The following is a 15,868-nucleotide window of genomic DNA, read 5'->3' on the forward strand; positions in this document are numbered from 1 at the left end:
AAACTATTAATTATTTTAAAATAAATGGTTGAACTACAAACCGATCCGTAATAATCGCAAATTCGTAACCGCAATTGACGCGGTTAACCACAACCGCATTTGTGGTTGACAATTTTCTGAAACAACTCTTTGAGATTTGGTTCGTCTTTTACCCAAAAATCGATCCGATCCGAACCGCGTACATCCTAGCAAGCAGGGATAAAATTACTCTACAGGAAAGCGTGACAGTTGGAGCCTGGACTGGAGTGCGAATAGATTACACTTTCTCTCCCTTTTTTGTATTTCCAAGTGCCAAGTGTCAGAACTTGTTTGTTCACGGCGGGCACCCCCCATGTATTACATTCTACATACTGTATTTCAAAAAATGTTCATAAAGTTTAAAATTTTAGTAACTAAATTGTAAAATACTAGTTAAAAAAAACAAGTTTGTAATCGGTTCAACTATAATGCTGTGCACGGAAAAATACAAAAAAAAATGCGCATAAGAAGCCACAAATTTGCTTTTATGAAGTTTAATTAACCCAGGAATCTGATTCTCTTGTTTTTGTCTTGAGATTCCAAGGCTTATTAAATTATCGGGACCGGATTCGAATTGCATGCTTTTTTATTCCGATTTTTTGTATTACGTTCATAAGTATACAATAAATACAAACGTTTATAATTTTGATTTGTTTTGATTGGTCAACACCTCTTTATAATAATAAACCCTCATACATTCACAACAACTACATCAATCAAAATATTTTAAATTTTATAAATTTTAATACTTAACATGTTAATACTTATTACCCTTATTTTGCTGTACAAAGATTAACAAAAAGTCCCGAAAACAAGTTTTGTTTACCAACTCCTGGTCACCCATCTTCTTATTTTGCTCTAGAAAGGAGAATGATTTTATCCACAATCGACTTTGCGACCCTGCACAGGGAAGTTCGCACCGAATCCACTGTGATCCCACACGTTAAAACAACTAATTTATCAAAAGAGATATTAACGAAAGAAAAGATGTTTTTATCGATTAACAAAACCTTCAAACTCTTATTTCTAACATTTTTCTTTTGAGAAATTTAAGAGTGACATGCAAATATTTTTTGCATTCATTTTTACATAGTATAAAGAGATCTGTGATTACCTGATTGTTTGTTGAGCTTATTTTTAGACCATCATCCTTGGTCATGATAGCTATGTTTACATATTGTGTGTCTTCATCAGATTCATCTCAATCAGCCCGGTCCTTTTCTTTTGTGATGAAAGTCATTTTCTTCTGCCTTAGTAGCTCAAAGTACTTTTTATTTTTGGAGATCTTGGGCTTTCTACATTCATTAAAGAAGTGTCCAATTATACCACAGTTGTAGCACTTGAACTTGGATTTGTCCATCAAGTTACTACTTGAGTTGATCTCTTGTTTGAATGGCTTGGTGAAAGGCTTCCTTCTGAATTTGAGATTAGCAAACATCTTGGACAGAAATGCCATATGATCATCTAGCTCTTCCAGTACATCTTGTGAAGAAATATCACCATTGTCTTCCATAACTTTTCCTTTTCCCTTGACTGCCTTTGATCTAGTTTCCTCAACTTCCTTGTATTCAGATTCCTGTTTGACTTCCACTTGATTTTCACCTTTGTTTGATGCAACAAGAGCTATAGATTTATCTTTCTTTTACCATTTCTCAATGTCCTCATCTTGTTGCATTTTCCGCTCATATGTTTTCAATATTTCATACAGTCTTTCAAGTGTGTAATCTTTATGCTCAAATGAGTTTTCCATTCCCGCTCATATGTTTTCAAGAAACTGTAGTTGTCTTCCATTCCCGAAATTTAAGTAACTACAAATGAGGTTGAGAAGATGGTTGGAATTAACCAAGGACTATGACTATTGTTAGGAATATGTTGTGAACTTGATGATATATTATACAAAATACCTTAGTAGATTTAACTTAGTGAATTTTGTAGCACTCGACGGATGATCAACTATAGTCCTGATGGATGATTCAATATAGTGTCGGCGGATGATGATTTGACATACATCGAGTGAGTAGCTTAAGTAATAATAAGTTTTGTAGCACATTTATGCAAACACTTTTGTGTAGATTCTGTAGTAGCATATGAGTCATGTTGACTACTAGTAGATATGCAGAATATGTTAATTAATTGTAAATATAAGATGTCTTGTAATTATGCATAAGTGAAATAGAGTCAAGTGTCAAATAGCTACCCGACGGATGATCAACAAAGCTACCTGACGGATGATCAACAAGCTACCCGACGGATAACAAGAATGTACCGATGGATGATCAATTCAAATATCTATTGACAGTGATAACACAGTCACATGCGTTGGGTGTTTGCAAAAAGGAATGTGGCAGCCTGTTTAGCAGGAAATTGAGAACAAAGAAGCATTACCATTTTCATGCTAGTATGAAGATATTAAAAGATGCTGGAATAGAGTAATGAAGTAGCATGGAGTTAGACTTGATATGTTTTGTTTTATTATCCTGTCTTATTACCATGTAAACTTGGTGATATATAAACCAAGTGCAGCTAGTAGAACAAATAACTAAGCAAACACATTTAGAAGAGAAATAGAAAAAGTTGTAACTGTTAAGAATTTCTCTGTAGTTTGTTTGTTCACTTGTAAAGAAGCTGTGAGCCAATTTGAAGTTCATAGAGTTCTCAAATCGATATATATATATATATATATATATATATATATATATATATATATATATAAGGACGCTATAGGACCAACAAATATTAATATAAATAGTATGGAGAGTAATATAGTAGGACTAAGACATGGTATGTATATTATATATAACTAAGTCATGACAAAACATAAGAATTAACACAAAATATTAAAACATGATATGAACAAGAATAGGATTTGAAATTACTTGGAAACGCTTTGATTATATAACTGAAAGCAATCTGCTAGTCTTTGTGTATAATTTGAGAAAACTTGAGAATAAACTTCGGAAATATAAACTGCTATCACTGGTAAAAGATGTGTATATTATCTGCTCCCTAATTTAAAGTGTGTCTATTACTCTCTTCTTCTTCTTATTTATAGAAGGATGATGAGTCTAAATTCTTGAAACATCATCATTCTTTTTCTTGTAGTGGAGTTCTGCTTTCCTGAGTGGACAGCTTGACTTGAGTGGGAGGTCCTCTTTTTCTTGTGGAGGGGCTGCTTTCCTGAGTGGGAGGTTGCTTTCTTTACAGGATTTTGAGTATGATTCCTCTTCCACCGAAAGTTGCTTTGTTTGGAGAATAATGCTGAGTTGGTCTCAGTGGGAATCTTCTTTTGTGTCTTCTTTGTCTTCTTTTGAATAATGCTGAGTTAGTCTCAGTGGGAAGTGTCTTCTTTGTCTTCTTTTGTATCTTCTGCTTATTTTACAGGTTTTTGAGAAATGCCGATATAATAAAAACTAGATACAAAATTTAAATGTTGTACAATATCCTCTTTTTTTAAGTACTTCTTACCGTTTTACCCCTAATAATTTGGAGTAAAAAAGTATCTATACAAACTGATTACAATAATAAAATAAAGGAAAACTAAACAATATGAAATGATGTAAATTTGCATAAAATTTATGGGGGTATTTTGGACTCTTTTTTTGGTTTTTTTTTATTTCAATCAGTGGAAACTACAGGGCAAAATAATCTCGTGACAGTCATCTTCGTTGTCATCTCCTAAATGAACCGGACTGCTGTCATCGTTGGAATCATAAATTTAATTTGCAAGTTGAAGTAAGGATTCTTTGTATTGGCTTCTGGTTTTTGCTTGGGCCAATAATGTCTGGGCATTTGATTTTTAGGCAAAGAAAGTGGTAACTTCTTTGTTGGTAATAAAATTTTGACTTGATAACCAGTTTTAATTGATCTCTTGGAAATCTTTTGGTCTTCTTTGAAATTGCTCTACCATTTGACTTTAAAGGACCGAACAATACAGGATTATATTTAGTTGAAATGAATTTTAAACTCCCAAAAACAGACCCATGGAAGAAAGAAATTTGAACATAACATTAAAAGAGGAAGAAAACGTCTTTCATATTATGTGGGTTAAAGTGTGTTTTGAACAGTTTTAGACATTCATATGCATTTGGAGTAAGAATTTCTTCAATTGCTCCGAAGAAATCCCACCATTGAAGGAACCAAACAGGGAGTTCCTGAACTTGGATTTTGGTGTTGAAATAAAACAACCAGGAATGACTATTCTTCTGATTTTGGATAAAGAATGAATTATGCCATGCTTGCTGGTAATCCCAGTAGGAATATGAGGAGCAGTGGTTTAATTGTCTTTTGAAGTTTAAAGGAAAAAAATTTGGACGGTGGAGTTCTTGGCCCCATTGACTTGGGTGGATGACCTTTTGGATTTGACATGTTGTGTATGAAGGTATTGAGTGTTCTCTATCTTGGGCGTTATAAAAATGTTTGAACGTGACCGATTCAGTAGACAAGAGAATGGCTTGATAATAGTCATTATTTTTTGATAGATCCTAGGGTTTGAACATCTATCCTTTAGGGAAAATATTTGAAATTTCTAGGGAGGAAATCATCATTGTTTAAATCCTCTTTCACCTGATACTATTTTTTGATGTTTTCTTTTGGTATAGTAATCAGAACTGGATTTTGAAAAGTTTGACTAGCTGACTACTACCTCCTGGTTTTGCATTTTTGAGGTATCAATTTCTAATTTTGGCATAGGTCTCTGAGGAACTAAGAGGGTTGGGTTTTGAAAACTAACTGTTTGTGTTTGAAAGGGAGTATTTGTAGGTTGGCTGGAAGAAGTGTTTTGTTAGGTAACTTTAGTTGATTTTTCTAGAAGAGCTTTGGGAGGCTGTTGAGGGATTTTGGATGTTGAGGCCATGGGTTTTGATGGTTTGAAGGGCTAGAAATAAGTTATTGTCTTCTTCATCTGCAATTACCTTATTGATCCAGGATGTGATTGGTTTTCCTAAGAAGTACTCGCTTTGCTTTATTAAGTGACCGAAAGTTGTCCGGGAAAGGCTGGGGTTTTTCCCCCACCTCTGCCTTTTCGAGGCATGAGACTATCTGTTTTATAAAAACTCACGGGTCAGGAAATCAGGGACATAGTTCATATCTCCCTTAATTTGTTCAATATCAAAATAAAAAATGCTTAATAATGCTTGCCATTTGGCGAAAATTTGTTTTGATGCAATATTTTGGACATCTTTTTGTAAAACCTCTTTTGCAGATTTACAATCAACTCTAAGGAGAAATTTTTGATTTAATAAATCACCCTAAAATTTTGTAATACATAAAACAATTGAAAGTATTTCCTTTTTTATAGTAGAATAATTTTTTTGACAATCATTCCAATGTGCAGATGTAAACTGGACTATTTTTTCTTTAGCACTGACTACTTGTTTTAGTATACCGCTGTATCCTAACTCAGAAGCATCTGTTTCAACTACTTTAGAAGCATTTGGATCAGCAAGGTGTAGACAAGGGATTTCTAGAACCTGAGCTTTTACTTGTTAAACAATTTCGGTATGTTCAGATGACCAAGGGACGGGGTTAGTTTTAAGGCGGTCATGTAAGGGCTTGGCTACCCTATTGATGTTTGGATAGAAGTCTAGGACATAGTTTAGACTTCCTAAAAATCTTTGGAGTTGGGATTTATCTGTGATTTTATCGGGAAATTTTGTTGCAAAAATTAGGGCTCTTTCAATTGGTGTAACTGTTCCTTTTGATATGTAGTGGCCAAGAAATCGTACACGAGTTTGAAATAGTGAAATCTTGGATTTTGATATGACTAAACCATTTTTCGTAGATACATGGCAGAAAGTTTTAAGGTGTTTGAAATGTTGTTCAATAGATTCTGAAAAAACTAGAACATCATTAATATATACTATACAGAATGTAGAATAGTCATTGAATATGTCATTCATAATTCTTTGGAATTCTCTAGGGGCAGTTTTGATTCCAAATGGAAGGACATTCCATTCATACTGTTCGAATGGGATCGTAAAAGCGGTTTTATATCTATCTTTTGGGTAGATTTGAATCTGCAAAAATCCTGATTTTAAATCAAATTTGGAGAATATTACCGAAGATCTTAATTTTTGTAAAAGATCTTTTTTATTAGGTATAGGGTATCGTACCCATCTTAAGGCTTTATTTAGAGGCTTATAATTGATAAGTAGCCTTGGTGTCCCTCTCTCAATTTCAGCATTTTTGTTTACATAGAAAGTTGCACAGGACCACGGGGATCTAGATTTTGAAATGATTCCTTTGGATTCGAGATCGGTGATCTCTTTTCTACAATGTTGTTCTAGGTCGGAGTTCATTTGGATAGGTCTCGCTTTTGTTGGTATTTCCTTCTCATCAAATCTTTTCATAAGGTAAATCAACCATATGTTGTTTTTTATGCCAAAATGCATTTGGTAAGTCAGAACATAGTTCCACTTCTATTGTTTTAGTAGTTTTAAGATTATTTCTTTGATAAAGCGGTCTTGTAACTGCTTCTCAATCTTGTGAGAGGAAAGGTCTTGTTTAGATGCGATAATTGTATCTTTTTGCCTTGTATTATGACATTTATCTCGTTATTATATATAGAATATGCCTTTATTATATTGAGGTTCCTTGTTTTAGGTTTTTCAAGGAATGGGAAGGTAAGTTTGGTGTCATGGATTTTGAAAGTAATACTTCGTAGGTGCCAGTATAAGGGGTTATTAAATTGAAGAAAGGTGTACCTAATATGATAAGATGTTGTATTCCTTTAACTATGAGAAAAGATGTCTTAATTTGGAAGGTTTTATATTGATAGAGGCATCAACCTTACTAACTACATTGAGGTTAGATTTATTAGCGGCAGTTAATTTTTCGTTGGTATGTTGATGAAACTCTTTTTGGTGTTATTTCTTCTTTAATGAAATTGAAATATGCTCCTGTATCGAATAAGGTAATGGTATCTAAGATAAAGTCATCTGAGAAGACAACTTTGACTTTTATGAGATATTTTCGGTAGGTAACTTGTCCAAATTCATATAAGAAATCTTTATCTTGTTTCAGGAGTATTGTTTAAACTGCTTAGTTGTTTTTATTCAGTATTTTGCTCTTACACTTCATGAACTAGAAAGACATTTAATGCTTCAGAATCTATCTTTTGTGTGTTCTTTAAGGATTTTTAATTCCTCTTTTGATTTCTTTGATTTCTTTGTGTAGGTCTTGTATTGTTGGAACGGATTTTTGGTTGGGTTTTTATTTTTTATATTGTGGTCAAGTCATATGTAGTTTTTGTTGATGGGAGAATGGAAGGTTTTTGTTCTGGTTTGGGGTTCAATTGGTTCGTTCGAGTAATTTTTCTAAGAGCTCTTTCTTATTTGGGGGATCAATTATCTTTCTAGATTTCGAGAGAATGTTCCTCATTTCTGGTTAGGACGTTGATTCGTCTGTCTTCAGAGGAGGAATTGTTAGAGGAAGATGAGGCTTATTGCAATCTTCATCTATTTGAAGAGGTTCATCATTGCCAGACATTTCAGATGTTTTAGAGTCGGAAGATTCAAGGAGTAAATCCGAGATTTATGTTGGATAGGCTTTCTTCTATGTTTATCTCTTGTATTTTTCCTATTAAGTCTTCAGAATCTAGATATATGTCCCTTTTTTTCCGGATTTGTAACAAGTGATATCTTTATTGGTTGGTTTAATAAATCATATTTTTGTTGAAACATTTTTATTGTAGGGTAGGTTTATGTTATTATTAAAGGAAGGTTTATTATAGAACGGCTCTGTTGATTTTTTATAGAAATGTTTAGACTTTGTGAAAGACCTTTTCTGATAAGGTCTTTGATATGGCTTCCATTCGCCATCACATTTGTTTTTGAATAGCTTTTGTTGGGATTATAGTCAAACTGTTGACAGAAAGTACCTAATTCCTGCTTTTTCTTTTCATTTCCCATTTGAGATGTCTTTGGAGTTTTAAATCTTGACAAATCTTTAGGCCTTCTCATTATGTCTGGCTTATGAGTTGGGCCATATGTCAGGTTTTTGTAAGGTATCGGGCTTCCGTGTTCAGTTATTAAAGAGGTTCTAACTCTTTCACCGAGTAAGGTTGGAAGTCCGGCTAATAAATTTTCCTTCCAATTTACATGGTTCGAGTCTTCTCTAAGCATGACTCTGGTAAGGAAAGTATTTTTATATCTTTGGAAATCACTAAGTTTTTTATATTTGAGATTATGTAAAAGCTCAGCATTCTTATCTCTCAGGGTGAGAAGGGTCACCAATGAAGTGGTGTGTTATGACTAGAATGAGTTGTGCTAATGCTCCTTGGATAGGGTTTCCTTGTTCATCTAAAATGGGTTTTCCCTCTTCATCTTCCTAATGGAATTTAGGATTTCAATATTATTTTCAGGGGTAAGGTGATAGTCCCCCCAAACCTTTTAATTGGCCAGAGAATCCTGCTATGAGTAATTCAGCTATAAGCTTTGTCCGGGGTTCCTATTTGGGTTGTATAAGCATTGGCTGCATGGTCATTTGTTGCAAATGATTTAGAATGTTATATTTAGACATTCCGTCTATATTCCATTTATAAACAGATGATGAATTGAATTTAGACTGGGTTAAAATTTCAGGTCTATTTTCATACTCCAATATCTGGGGCTGTGAATTTTGGAATCATTTGTCGGAGGTCATGAACTTGGGGTATTTCATTTATGAAAGCACTCTTATCTGAGTCATGATGTATGACATTCAGTTGTTTAGATGAAACACTGTCAGCAGCTATTTGGGGTTGTGGAAGAGGAAGCTTCAAGTTTGCTAAGATGGTCTTTGATGGCTTTAAACGAATTCTGGTCTATTTGTTTGAATTTGTTGTGTTGGCTTTGTCTAGAAAACTTGGTATGGCTTAAATATGGGTTCTTGTTATTAATACTTTTGGGGAATTCTAATTGTTTTTGAATCGGGGTCTTCTATTCGGTTTAGTTGACTTCCTATGCTATTTAGGGTGGGTGTTTGTGTAATTAACAATAAGGATTGTATTCCTAGTATTTTTTAGTATGTCATCATATGGTCTCTTGATAGGAGTGTGCCTCGATTTTGTTCACTATGAACTGTTTGTGTGACATTTCTAAAAGGTGGGGGGTGTGATTCTTTAGTTCTGCTGCTTGTTTCCCATTGTTTTTATTTTTGGCTCATGCTTCGAGTGATGGGGTTTAAGTAATTTGTGAATGGGAAGAATAAGTTTTGGTCAGAGGAGTAAATTTCCAACCAATCAAAGAATAACATTTAGATTTTGTTTTGGTTGAGAAATTCATAATAAATTTCTTAAATTTGTGTCTTTTGTTCTTTGAAGTTGGTAAAAAAACCAATTTCTTTTTTCAGTATTTTAGGGAGAGTAGAACTCTTCACAGAGAAAAGTTTTATTATTTGAAATTCTATTTCAATTACATTTAGCTCACTTGGCATTCCCATATTCTCAGTTATAGCAGAGAAGGTTGGGGATGTTGGTGATGAAGGGGAAACCGTGTTTTAGTTTGGTGGTAATTGACTTTGTTTATAGAATGTTATATATATTTGAGATGTCATGTCTAATATGATTCATGTTTAGTTTTTAGATCTTAACAAACAGGATATATCAGGACTTACTAAAATCAGGACTTACTGAAATCAGGACTTACTGGAAGTCAGAACTTAATATCAGAACTTAAGGTCATATCAGAACTTAAGTGCGGAAAGACTTTCATATAAGGAAGGAAGCTAATTTACAGTAGATAAAGACTAAAATAAAAGAAGATATGCATGGCAAGAGTTAGAGGACTAGAAGACTTGTAGAAGAAATCTGATTGATATATTTTAGGAGACATAATTGTATTTCATATCAATTAGATATTATCTTGTAACTGTGTACTATATAAACATAGACTTAGGGTTTACTATATGCGTTATCATTATCGAGAAGATTATACATTGTAACCTAGCAGCTCTTAGTGATATTTGTTCATCACTGAGAGAAACAACAGTTCTTATTGTAACAGAGTTTATTCAATATACTTGATCTTTGTTACATATTTGTGTTAAATCGATTTGATTATATTAACACTGTATTCAACCCCCTTCTACAGTGTTGTGTGACCTAAATTGGTATCAGAGCTTATCTGTTAACACACATACAGTAAAGATCCATACAATCATGTCTGAAGAAGCACAAACTCCAACCAAGCCCACTAAAACTGAAGAAACTCAAAAGACTGAAACTCACAGTCGATATGAGACTATCAGGGTTCCCATACTGAGACCTTCTGAGTATCCCATATGGAAAGTGAAGATGGCTATGTTTCTGAAGCTACAGATTCAGAATACCTTGATAGAATTAATGAAGGATCACATAAGCATACCAGCTCTCTGTTGTAGCTGCTGATCAACCAGAAAAGACCATACCAAAGGAGAAAGGTGAGTACACAGCTGAAGACATCTCATCTATTGCCAAGGATGCAAGGGTAAGGCAGTTGCTGCATAGTGCCATTGACAATGTCATGTCAAACAGGGTAATTAATTGCAAAACTGCAAAGGAGATATGGGATGCTTTGGAGACAAGATGTCAGGCAACTGATGCAATCAAAAAGAACATGAGGACTATACTCACTCAAGAGTATGAGCACTTTGACTCAAAAGCTGATGAGTCTTTAACTGACTTATATGACAGGTTTGTCAGAATCTTGTATGATCTGTCACTGGTGGACAAGGAATATGATCTTGAAGATTCAAATCTAAAATTCCTTTTAGCTCTTCCTGAAAATTGGGATTTGAAGTCTACTACCATAAGAGACAACTATGACCTTACTTAAACTACTCTTGATGGAATTTATGGTATGCTCAAGACTTATGAACTTGAGATGGATCAAAGGAGTAAGAGACATGGAAGAAAGTCAAGGAAAGTTGCTCTTAAGGCTGAGGAGGAATCTCCTAAATTGGCTGCCTCAAAAAGGGGCAAAGGAAAGGCTCTCATCATAAAGTCTGATTCAGAGTCATCATATTCTGATGATGATGATTCAGAAACTGAAAGTTTACCTGAAATAGATACTGATGAAGAGATGATGAAATTGTGTGCTCTTATGGTAAAGGGTATCACAAAGATAGCCTATAGGAAATTCAGAAAAGGTAAGAAGTTTTTTAGGAAAAGTGGAAGTTCTGATAAGAAATGGTTCAGAATGTCTGAAGGTAAAGGAAAGTCTGACAGAGGAGACAACTCAAATGTTAAATGCTACAATTGTGGTGAAAGAGGCCACATATCTCCTGCTTGCAAGAAGGAAAAAGTGACAAAGGCAAGGCACTTGTCACGAAGAAGAAAAGCTGGACAGACACTTCAGATTCTGAACATGAGGTGAACTATGCCCTGATGGAAAACGCTGATAGTAGCCCTGAAACTGCTGAATTGAAGGTACCTCAAACAACATGCCTTTCATACTGATGATATTACTGAGTTGAGATTGTATCTTAAAACCATGTTCATTAGTTATAGAGATCAGAATTTAACATGTGAAAGATTAAAATATGAAAATTAAGCTTATAAAAAGAGACATGATTATTTAGAAAAGGAGTTAGTTTTTCTTCATCAAACTAAAAAAGATGATGCTTTATATGTTAGAGATGAAGTGTTAAAATTGAATGAATCTCTAAAAGCTGACATAGAAAAGGAAAGAGAGATTATCAAAACTTGGACTAACTCTGGCAGAACAACTCAGAATTTATTAAGTAGTGGAAACTGGAAAGAGGGCTCAGGTTATGGAGATGATAAAAGTGAAAAAGGAACTGAAAAAATTGAGCCAATTGTTGTTAAACAGACTGCTAAGCCAAAGGTAAATCCTGTTAAGTTTGTAGCAAAATTATAAAGTCTGATTCTGAAAAGATGAAAGAATCTAGGACAGAAGTAAAAGAAAAATCAACTTCTGACAAATAAGAACAGGATAAACCAGCTGAAGTAAACATAGGCTTAATGACAAAGAAGCAGCTTAAGCATAAGCTGAAAGAGATTAGGAATGTCAACAAGGTAAAGGAAGCTAGGAAAAATAGGAATGGAAAGGAAGGTGTGAACAAAAGCAATAATTATATGCCTGTTCCTAATGCTCCTAGAAAGAAATGTTATAATTATGAAAACTCTAACCATCTTGCTTCTTTTTGCAAGAAGAATAAAGATATAAACTTTTTACCTCCTAGATAAGTAGTTAAGAGTCAGTTTGTTAGGTTTAAATCACAAAATCCTTGTTTTCATTGTGGCAGTTTATGACATTCCATTTATACTTGTAAGGAATATCATAGTCTATACTATGATTATTATCAAATAAAACCTTCTTTGAAAAAAGTTACTTTAATTCCTTCTAGTGTAAATTCTGATGCAAAGTCTGATATAAACTCTGATAAACAAAATGTTAGCATAAACTCTGAAATTAAATCCACTGCAAATCCTAACAAACTTAAAAAGGCCAAAGGATCCAAGCAAGTCTAGGTCCTTAAAACTAACCAATAGTGGTCTTTGTGATTGCAGGGCAACAGGAAAAATATCCTAGTGCTGGACAGTGGATGTTCAGGACATATGACTGGAAATAAAGCCCTGCTATCAGACTTTGTGGAGAAAGCTGGCCCAGGAGTTTCTTATGGAGATGGCAACATGGGAAAAACTCTGGGATATGACAATATCAATCTTTGAAATGTCATCATTGAAACAGTAGCTCTTGTCTCAGGACTTAAACACAATCTGCTAAGTGTGAGTCAAATCTGTGACAGAGGTTATCATGTGGATTTCTTTGAAGAACACTGTGAAGTTGTAAGCAAATCTACAGGCAAAGTGGTTCTGAAAGGTTATAGGCATGGTAACATTTATGAAGCCAGACTTTCAACAAGTTCTGATGGTTCTGCAATCTGTCTGTTGAGTAGAGTATCAATTAAAAAAGCTGGAATTGGCACAAAAGACTCTCTCATTTAAATTTCAACAACACAAATGAGCTTGTAAAGAAAGATCTTGTGAGAGGACTGCCAAAATCAGTATTTGCTCCTGATGGCCTTTGTGATTCATGTCAAAAGGCAAAACAAAGAAAATCTTCATTCAAGAGCAAAACTGAATCTTCAATTCTTGAGCCTTATCACCTACTGCATGTTGATCTATTTGGTCGAGTCAATGTCATGTCTATTACAAAGAAGAAATATGCTATGGTTATAGTGGATGAGTTCACAAGGTACACTTGGGTGTATTTCCTACACAAGAAGAATGAAACTGCATCTACTCTAACTGATCATGTCAAACAGCTGGATAAATTGGTCAAAGATTCTGTCAAAATTATAAGAAGTGATAATGGCACTGAGTTCAAGAATTCAATCATGGAAGAGTTCTTCAAAGAGCATGGAATCAAACAGGAATTTTCTGCACCTGGAACCCACAGTAAAATGGAGTTGTAGAAAGAAAGAACAGGACTCTCACTGAAGCTGCATGAATAATGCTTGATGAAGTAAAGCTACCAACCTACTTTTGGGCTGAAACTGTGCAGACTGCTTGTTTTACACAGAATGCTACACTCATAAACAAGCATGGAAAAACCATATGAGATGGTGAAGAAAAAGAAGCCAAGTCTGAAATACTTTCATGTATTTGGATGTAAGTGTTTTGTTCTTACGACTCATCCTGAACAGCTGTCAAAATTTGATCTAAAAGCTGATGAAAAAATTTTCGTTGGATATCCACTTTCCACAAAAGCCTTCAGAGTCTACAATTTAAGAACAAGGGTTGTCATGGAATCTATCAATGTATCTTTGATGATAAGAAGATTACTGGACTTGAAGATTTCAATGATCATGATCAACTGAGATTTGAAAATGAAGATTTAAATTATGATTCTGTAAATTCTGATGACTTAAACTCTGATCCTGTAAGTTCTGACGGGTTAAGTTCTGATGTCATTGAAACTGTGGTATCAACTCCAAAGGAAAATGCACCTGTCCAGGAGGAGCAAGCTGAAGATCCTACCACAACTCAAGACTCTCAAGAAGCATCAGAACCTTTCACTGGCTCTTCAAGTTCTGATTCATCAAGTTCTGATAGCCAAATTCTGATAATTCTAGAAACTTTGATTCTTCAAATCTTGAAGGATCTAACTCAAATTCTGAAGTCTCAGGAGCATAACTATAGGGGAGCATTAGAAAATGCTGATGGAGATAGCATGGATCATAAGGAGGATCCAGTTTTAGAAATCAACTTCCATCTACAAGGAAGTGGACCAAATCACATACACCTGACTTAATAATTGGAGATCCTGAAGCAGGTGTCAGAACTAGAACTGCAACATCAAATGAATGTATCTATCATTCTTTTCTATCTCAGACTGAACCAAAGAAAGTGGAAGAAGCTCTTCAAAATGCTGATTAGGTACAAGCAATACAGGAGAGTTAAATGAATTTGAAAGAATAAAGTGGACCATAGTACCAATACCAAAGAACAGATCAGTTGTTGGCACAAAGTGGGTGTTCAGAAATAAAACTGACAGTGATGGCATAATTACAAGGAACAAAGCAAGGCTGGTTGATAAAGGCTACTCTCAACAGGAGGGTATTGATTATGATGAAACATTTGCACCAGTTGCTAGATTGGAAGCCACAAGAATCTTTTTGGCTTATGCTGCTCACAAAAAGTTTAAAGTCTTTCAAATGGATGTAAAAAGTACTTTTCTAAATGGAGAATTGGAAGAAGAGGTGTATGTTGAACAACCTCCAGGCTTTGTAGATTCAAAATTTCCAAATCATGTCTACAGGCTTGACAAAGCACTTCATGGCCTTAAGCAAGCTCCTAGAGCATGGTATGAAACATTAGCTCAATTCCTTCTGAAAAGTGGATTTCACAGAGGTACAATTGATAAAACACTGTTCTACCTTAACCATGGAAAGGACTTACTTTTGGTACAAATATATGTTGATGATATCATATTTGGTTCTACAAATGCCAAACTCTGTGAAAGGTTTGCAAAGCTAATGCAGTCAAGATATCAAATGAGTTGATGGGAGGACTTAGTTATTTTCTGGGACTTCAAGTCAAGAAAAATGAAGAAGGTACTTTTATCTGTCAATCCAAGTACACCATAAATTTACTCAAGAAATTTGGAATGCAAGACAGTTCAATTATATCCACTCCCATGGCCAATGCAACCAAGTTAGATAAAGATACTGGTTCATCAGTAGATATTACTAACTACAGAGGTATGATTGGCTCTTTACTCTATTTAACTGCTAGTAGACCTGATATCATGTATGCTACCTGTCTTTGTGTAAGATTTTAGGCTGATCCAAGAGAACCTCATCTAATAGCTGTGAAAAGAATTTTCAAGTACCTCAAGGGTACAGCTGATCTAGGATTATGGTATCCTAGAGAATCAGACTTTAAGCTAATAGGTTACTCAGATGCAGATTTTGCAGGATGCAAAATAGACAGGAAAATCATAAGTGAAAGTTGCCAATTTCTTGGAGGAAGATTAGTTTCTTGGTTTAGCAAGAAACAGAAATCAATTCCACATCAACTGCAGGAGCAGAATATTGCTGCAGGAAGCTGTTGTGCACAGATTCTTTGGATGAAGAATCAGTTATTGGATATGGGTTAGAATTTTCTAAAATACCTATTTACTGTGATAATCAAAGTGCTATTGCTATGATAGATAATCCAGTTCAATACTCAAAGACAAAGCACATCAATATTAGGTACCATTTCATAAGGGAACATGTGATGGAGGGTACAGTGGAATTGTATTTTGTTCCAACAGATCAACAACTAGCAGATATCTTCACAAAACCACTATGTGAAGCTACTTTTACAAGACTGGTAAATGAACTTGGAATGGTTTCAGGTTCTTTCTCTAAATCTGCTTAGTTT

This window comes from Apium graveolens, unplaced genomic scaffold, assembly GCF_009905375.1.
Source record: "Apium graveolens cultivar Ventura unplaced genomic scaffold, ASM990537v1 ctg3510, whole genome shotgun sequence".
In the NCBI taxonomy this organism is placed as follows: domain Eukaryota; kingdom Viridiplantae; phylum Streptophyta; class Magnoliopsida; order Apiales; family Apiaceae; genus Apium; species Apium graveolens.